We start from the raw sequence: 7,833 nt of genomic DNA on the forward strand, positions 1-7,833 counted from the left end.
CCTTCTGCTACCTTAATACTAAATCTATAAATGTAGGCTCATAGATCTATTTCCCCATCCTCATATAATATATTTGTATATGTACATGTCTTTATCGAGAACAGCTCCCATCTTTGAGAGGACACTATTGTTTACAACTCAGCCAATCCGCCGACTTGCTTGCTCTTATTTTCTAAGAGGGAAATTAAGTTTCTAGCAGTGTTTCAGTCCATAATCTCTCCCATTTCATTTGATGTCAGGGGAGGATTACCCAATGAGCAAGACAAGCATGGGTTTATTTAGATTGCTAATTTAGTAGTATGATTACAGGGTCCTCCATCCCTGTCAGGGATTGTCAATTTGAGAAGAGGCTTCTCTTTAGGAAGGTGCTGTGGGGTTAGGAGAGAGAGACAGATAGCAGACACACTTAGAAGCAGATTCTTTGATAGGCTGAAACCACTGTGAAATCGTTCATTACAGATTAGTAAATAAATACAAGTGAGCCAGCAAGTAAGTAAACACAGGTAAATAAAGACAATAAACTCACCTTGTTACTGGTAGTCTGACAATGGTTAGCATGCTGTGTCCCCCATTAAAGAGAAGGGGGAAAATGTCAGTTTCTGTGTTGTTTCCTTGGCCATGATTGAAGGAGGACAACCAGCTTGAAGCCTGCTGCAAGCAAGCTGAGGTGGCAGATGCAGTCTTGATTGTAATGATAATGAGCATGAGAAAGACTGTACTAATCGAAGTACTAGAGTAATCATGACAGCTACATTTTTGAGCTCTTGTCAAACATATTATATACACTTATTTAATCTTCATAGAAACTCTCTGAAGTAAATATTTCTGTCCTCATATTTTGGTGGCAGAAAAATTTAGGCGCAAAGAAATTGCTCAAGATCACATGGCTAGTAAAGTTCAAATTCAGTCTAATTGCCTAAACCTGTGCTCTTAACTACTATGCTCTACTGCTGATTCTGACACTATTGCGATGCATTTTTGAAATGTAGGCTGCAGGCTAGCTTCTCTGTGGGTGCAGACTGAAGTACAGTTCATTTTAACCAGCAAAGCCCTTATGGTGTGCAGTGAATACATATATTCAATTCCCATGAAAATCCGTACGCAGGGAGAATTGTATTAAGACCTCAAGAAATAATATTTAGGTCTCTATGTAGGTGGATAAAGAAGAATTACCCTCCCATTTGAATTATCCTAATCTTCTCAGATAAATGCAATAGCCTTTAAATATTCATGATCCAAGCATTACCCATTTGTCTCTTTGCCTTAATATTTATTTGAATTCAAATGAGATCTGCCTCTTAGCAAAGATCAAGAGTGAGATCCGGCACTTCGGAGTGGAAGTGGAAGCTGGTACGTGTGGTGTTACTGCCCTCTTCCCGAGCTACCATTTTATTGCTCTTCTGGGAATCCAGTTAAATTATAGCTACTGATATATTGTGGTCTGTGGATCTAAATTCTAGCTTTGACCAAGTCGAGGGCTGGTTCCTTTGGGCAGTAATTCACCGCCTGTTTTTATCTGTCCTGTCACCTAAATTTAGCACTTCGTCTATACTCACCGATGTCTGCAGCAGTTTTAAATTATTTTGCAGTGATGCATACCACGTCCATGCAGAGTTGCGTGTGACAGATTTGCCATAAAATCCCAGAGCTTTCCAAAAATGAATCTGATGGGTAGCTCCCACAGATTTGACTTTGAGATGGGCTGTAAGGTGACATGTTTCCCACCGAACTGATTGCGTTCTCCTTAGGTTCCTTTGTGGTTGTTGTCGTTCTCCCCTGCTGTGCATTTCACCACCTGGCAGACCAAAGAGCTTCCTGAAAGCAAAAGATGTCCCTTAGAAAGTGGTCAAAAGACCCTTCTCCTGCATTTTCGGAATGATGGGGGCTGTGCGCAGAGCTGTCATAATGTTCTAAGTTGAGGACTCTTAAATAAGACATCAAGCCAAATTCCATACTTTTAAAATATGGGCTTCCACAAGCATCAGTTGTAATTGGTAGAACAGCCTGACCTATTAATCCATAGATAAAAATATTCAATTAAAATGAAATATAAATATTGAAGGCAACATAAAACCAAATGAAGCACATCACAGAATTTATTGCAAATAAATTCACTGAGTAAAAATTCTCTAGTACATACAAAGTCCATATGCTGTCTTGGTAATGCTGTAATTAAGTCAGAGAGTCATGTCATACTGGCCTTTTCCATCTGCTCTGTGATCTGTTAAGGGACCGATTCACACAGAATGACAGCTGACCTCAAAATGATACATTCCGCTACTGCTCATTTTAACAGGGCTTTTGGTTATGCACATTTTGTCTTCATTTGTACTGGGTTATGAATGGCTTTCCATTAAATCAAGTACATCGGAACATCCAGTTTTCAATTAAATGGGCTTACTTAAACCACTTCTTCATTTTCTAAATCGACTTTTCCGTTTTTACAAGTAATAGGGTATTTGCTTTGTTAATAAATAAATCCACGTGGAATTTAAAAAGAGAGTGATTAGGACCCCTTTCTTACTTTTTTGCTAACTGTTGGTATTTGATCAAAGCAAAGTGGTTTATACTTAGCGCTTCAAAAGGTGGGGTATATATAATTGATGTGAAAGAGGAACTAGTATTTTTGATACTAATTGATTTCATTTATTTTCCTTCACTGGTGCATGCCTCACTGCCATTCTTGCCATTATTTTAATGGTTTTTTTCCCCATAACACTCACAAAGTCATTTTAGAGGCAGGGGATATGGAGCACAGATGTGCCAGGTATAAGGGCAGGCATCCTTAGAGACACTCAAATTGGCTAAAGGAAACCCCACTGAATGGTGCACCTGAAGTTCCAGCATTTGTCCATCTGTTTGTATTGAGGTTACCTTGTGATAGTCTATTTAATTTCAGGTCCCTGGAATGTCTCATTTTCAACTGTACATTCATATTTTTTATTAAAATGACACAAGGGGAAAATGGCTAACCCTTGGAACCAGGGTGACCTTTAGAAGGCTATGCTTTGGTTTTGTGTTGAATGAACAATGCAAAAGGATTTTTGGCGAACTTTGTACCTAAGAGCACTTCAATGAGCCAAAATGAAATGGAGTGTAGATACTCATTCAGTGAAATAATGCTCATGTTAACCAGCTTGAAAATTTTCCGTTTCTTTTGCCAAAGTCCAAATAGAACTTGAATGTACTGTGGTGGGAAAGATGCATGCTGTGTTATGCTGAGATGCTTTTGCCTGGTATATATTTATATTTAGAATATAAATATTGAAGTTAGCATAAAACCAAATAAAGAGTTGAATAAAGCCTACACCAACAACAGAAACCATAGAGTGAGCCAGATTAACATAACAGACTGGAAAATTTCTATATATATGTATATCCAGGTAAATGCTCATTGTTCTCTGAGGACGTATGACCTTGGAATAATTGTTTATAAACAATTCAGAGAACCTATTTGCCAATGAGAAACACACTGAGATGATACATGAGACCTTATTCATAAACAAACATCCAAATGCCTATTCCTACTAAAATTTATTTGGGTTTATCTACAAGGGGAAGAAATCATATCCATCCATTTACACATTCAGGGAATATTAGCCTAGTCTACTATTTATTCCTGGCATTGTTTTAGATTTAACGCAGGTGTCTCTGATCAAAAACATCTGTTCTCATGAAGCGAACATTGCAATGGGGGTGAAGGGTGGGAGGGGTGGGAGACGGTATCTGTAAACCTCTCTGTTATCCGTTCTGTACAGTGCCCAGGGATCACGAAGCAGTCTTACATTGGGGATGTCATTTCAAAGATAAATATTTATGATGACTTTCTGAAATTTCAAACTTTATACCTAAGAGCATTTCAATGAGCCAAAGTGAAATGGAGCGTATATACTCATTTCAGTGAAATAACGTTCGTGTTAACCACTTTGAAAATTTCCATTTCTCTTGTCAAAGTCCAAATAGAACTTGAATGTATTATGGTGGGAAAGACACATGCTGGGTTATGCTGAGACACTTTACCTGGTATCTGTATTCTGGTGGAAAGCAATGACGAGTCCTAAAAATATGATATAGATATGAACATGAGAGAGCAACACAGAAAGAAAATTTGCAAGGGTGAAAGGAGCAACAGGAAGACTTTATTCATGTTTAATGGTTGACTTTATTTGTGTATTGGGACAATGTTCACATATCCAAGTAAATCACTTTTTTATTTGAAGGGTTTTTTTGCTTTTATTTTTGAATAGTTTCATTGGCATATAATTTACATATCAACTAGATTACTTTAGTTGGGGAGAGCACATGCTAGAGTGACACCACACAGTGGCAGTTCTTGTTTGAGTCAGTTAGCTCAGCTCTACCCCATGCTGTCACTCCAACCAGCCATTACACAACTACAAACCAGTTTAACAGCAGGTATGCATGCTTATTCCCCACTACTGGAAAAAGAAGGGCTCACACTTTCTGCATATAACCTCCTCCCTGGGGGGATGGACAACAGAAAAGTGAGTGAAGGGAGACGTTGGACAGTGTAAGCTATGACAAAAATAATTTATAAATTATCAAGGGTTCGTGAGGGAGGGGGAGCAGGAAAAACGAGGAGCTGATATCAAGGGTTCAAGCAAAAAGAAAACGTTTTGAGAATGATGATGGCAACAAATGTACAAATGTGCTTGACACAATAGATGTAGGTATGGATTGTGATAAGAATTGTACAAGCTCCCAATAAAATGATTTTATTTAAAATGGCTCACACACTATACAAGGGGGTACTCCCCAAACACCAGGCAGAGCAGAACTTTCAGAATATGCATTTTTCCCACTAAGCAAGCATTAAGCAACTCACTCTGAGTTAGTGCACCCAGCGGTTTCCCCTGGGAAGGTCCTCTTTGGTCACAGTGAATTGTATCATAAAAGTCATTTTGCTCAAACCTCATTTTTTGTGATGGTCAATTTAAGAGAACAGCATGCAGCTGTGAGTTTCCCGCATGGGAAAAATGCTGCAGAAAGTATTGAGATGTTGAGCACAGCTTGCAAGGACAGTGCTATGGGAAAAACTCAAGTGCACAAATGGCGTTTCTTGTTTCAAAATAGGAGAAATGTTGACTGATGAAAAACTTCATTTGGATATCCTTCAACTTCCTGAACAGATGAAAATGCCTGCTCATAGTGCATTTGGAGTTTGTCCCACTGGGTTAGACTGTTAATCAAGCTTCTATGTATTTTCTGAAAAGATTATATAACAGTGTTTGACAAAAAAAGGCCTGATGTGTGGCAGATGGGGGACTAGTTTTGCCACCACAACAATGCACTTGCTCATGCAGCCATATCAGTGCACCACTTTTTGGCACACACAAAAAAACAACCCAAAGCACATGCCCCTCTTGCTCATGTACCTTACTCACCTGACCTTGCTCTGTGTGATTTTATTTTGTTTCCTTGAATGAAGAAGGACATGAAAGGACAGCCATTTGATGACATAAAAGAAGTAAAGAAAAAAAATGAAGTAGGTGCTACCTCCATCCAAACAGATGAGTTTGAAAAATGTTTCCAAGAATGAAATTGCAGATTTGACAAATATATTAAGTGCAGTGGAGAGTATTTAGAAGGTGATATGGTGGTTTGTAAATTATATCTATATATCTATATCTATATATCTATATATGTATCTATATATATATTAAATACATAGCTTTGAGGGGGGGAGTCCTTTTTGTGGTGGGGGGTGCCCACGGTAATACTGTTCCCACAGTGTGTTAGTCGGGGTAGACTAGAGATACAAATCCAGGGAGACTCGTGAATAAGAAAGAGATTTATATATAAGAGCAATTGAATATTGAGAAAACATCCCCGCCCAGTCCAGATCAAGTCCATAAGTCCAATATTAGCCCATACATCTGATACCAATCTATAAAGTCCTCTTCAAACTCATGAAACACATGCAATGATGTCAAATGCAGGAAGATCACAGGCTAGTGGGTTGGAAGTCTTCAGGATCCAGTGGCATTGTAAGCAACTCAGCGCTGGCAGGGGTCTCTGTGGCGCTTCTCTGGCTCCAGAGGTCTGGTTGCATCAGAGTAGATCCATTTGGCTTCTCCAGCTCCTGGGGCATAGTGCCATGTATCTTGTCGGTAGAGATCTCTCATGGAGTGAGCAGAGATAGAGAAGTGTCTTCCGCCTCCAAGGAGGAAATCAAGGAGTTCCTAGAATTCTTAGGAAAAGGCCATGCACTCACAGAGGCCTCATTGGGTATGACCTGATTGGCAGACTAGACTCCACCCCTTCACTCTTAATCCTCTCAAGTCCCAAATTGACACCAGATTATGTAACTACCACACACAGTGAATAATACTTCTTGTATGATTGGTGATGCCTGCGAATAATGGGTAGATTGATGATCTGTGTTTTAGTTGGTGAATTAAAACCACAAAAATCTGTCAGATTTTGAGTAAAGAGGGCATATTGAATGGGATTTCTTTGTGAGTTGTAACTGTGGAAGACTAGTTTAAAAAAAAGAAAAGACCAGTTATCAACGAGTTGGTTTTTACTCATAGTGGCTGCAAGGGTCTCTGGTGCTGCTCCCTGGAAAGCATTGGATGCAAGGATAATGGTTCAAACCCATCAGTGGCTCTGCAGGAGAAAGATGAGGCATTAAATTCAAGGCATAGAGGTCAGCTCATACGGTCATAACAAATGTTCATGTCTGTGTGCTCTCCAAACTGGTAATCTTGATAGATTTTCTCAAAGGACACAGGTTTACCATAGGGCTTTTGAGGAAGAAGTTTCCAGAAATGGAAAACTGTATCGCACAAAAAGCAACAAAGGCAATTACTGTTGTATACACACTCCTGAAATAGTAATGAGCTATGAGTGGATACCCAGATAGAGATGCAGACTCAACACCTACAAAAGGGAGAGTGGGTGTATGTATATGTATATATATGAAGATAATTTGTAAATGTGTATCTATCTTTGCTACAAACATCCCCATGAATGTGGTGGGCCATACAGGAGGCAAAATTATGAATACTTCTTAAACATAAACAAACTCTTTCAAGGAATGGCCAATGGGCCGGGGGATTAGGACCACAGTCTTAGAGGACACCAAGTCTATTGGTACAACATAGTTCACGAAGATTATGTTCTACATTCTTCTTCAATGAGTAGCAACTGGGGTTTTGAAAGCAAATGAGCAGCCATTTAAGGTGCAACCATTGGTGTCTCTCGCCCTGAGGAGAGAAGAATCGTGAGCACCAAAAGACATATGGAAATGATTAATCCAATGAATGAATGGACCAAGCAAATATCAGTCTCCACAACTTCAGACTGGAACTGGATGGTGCCTGGCTACCACCACCAACTGCTCTGAAAAGGATTATGCTAGAAGGTCCCGGATAGAGTGGAAGGAAAATGTGGAACAAAATTTAAAATAATAAAAGAGACTACTCTTACTAGTCGGAGAGAGACAGGTAGGACCCCCAAGATTATGATCCTGAGCCACCCTTCAGATCTAGAACTGAATGCCCCCTTGTGATACGATAATCCATGATTTAAGATCAGAAGCACAACATCTACCCAAGGACAGAGTCCAGATGGTTAGGAAAGAAGGAGGAATGGAAACAAAAAACGCAGAGAGAAGGATGCATGTGGGCGATTGCAAAGAATGCGTTGAAAAAAAATGTGTATGAGTAAAATTGATGATCTCTGAAACTTTCACCTAATTTACAATACAAACAAAAAGAATTTAAAAGAATATACAGGCACCTGCATTTGGTAAGAAAAAGGCCAAGAAAGTTGCACCAAGGAATTTTTTTCCCCATTATAACAATGAAT

General features: G+C 39.2%; 1 protein-coding gene across 1 annotated transcript in view; it reads left to right on the top strand.

The window, feature by feature from the left end:
- Window positions 1-7,833, top strand: part of IL1RAPL2 (interleukin 1 receptor accessory protein like 2) — a 1,497,587-nt gene that overhangs the window by 635,353 nt on the left and 854,401 nt on the right. The window lies entirely within an intron of this gene.

The sequence above is a fragment of the Echinops telfairi genome, unplaced genomic scaffold (assembly GCF_000313985.2).
Source record: "Echinops telfairi isolate 266 unplaced genomic scaffold, ASM31398v2 ScPeMD7_7427;HRSCAF=8465, whole genome shotgun sequence".
NCBI lineage: Eukaryota > Metazoa > Chordata > Mammalia > Afrosoricida > Tenrecidae > Echinops > Echinops telfairi.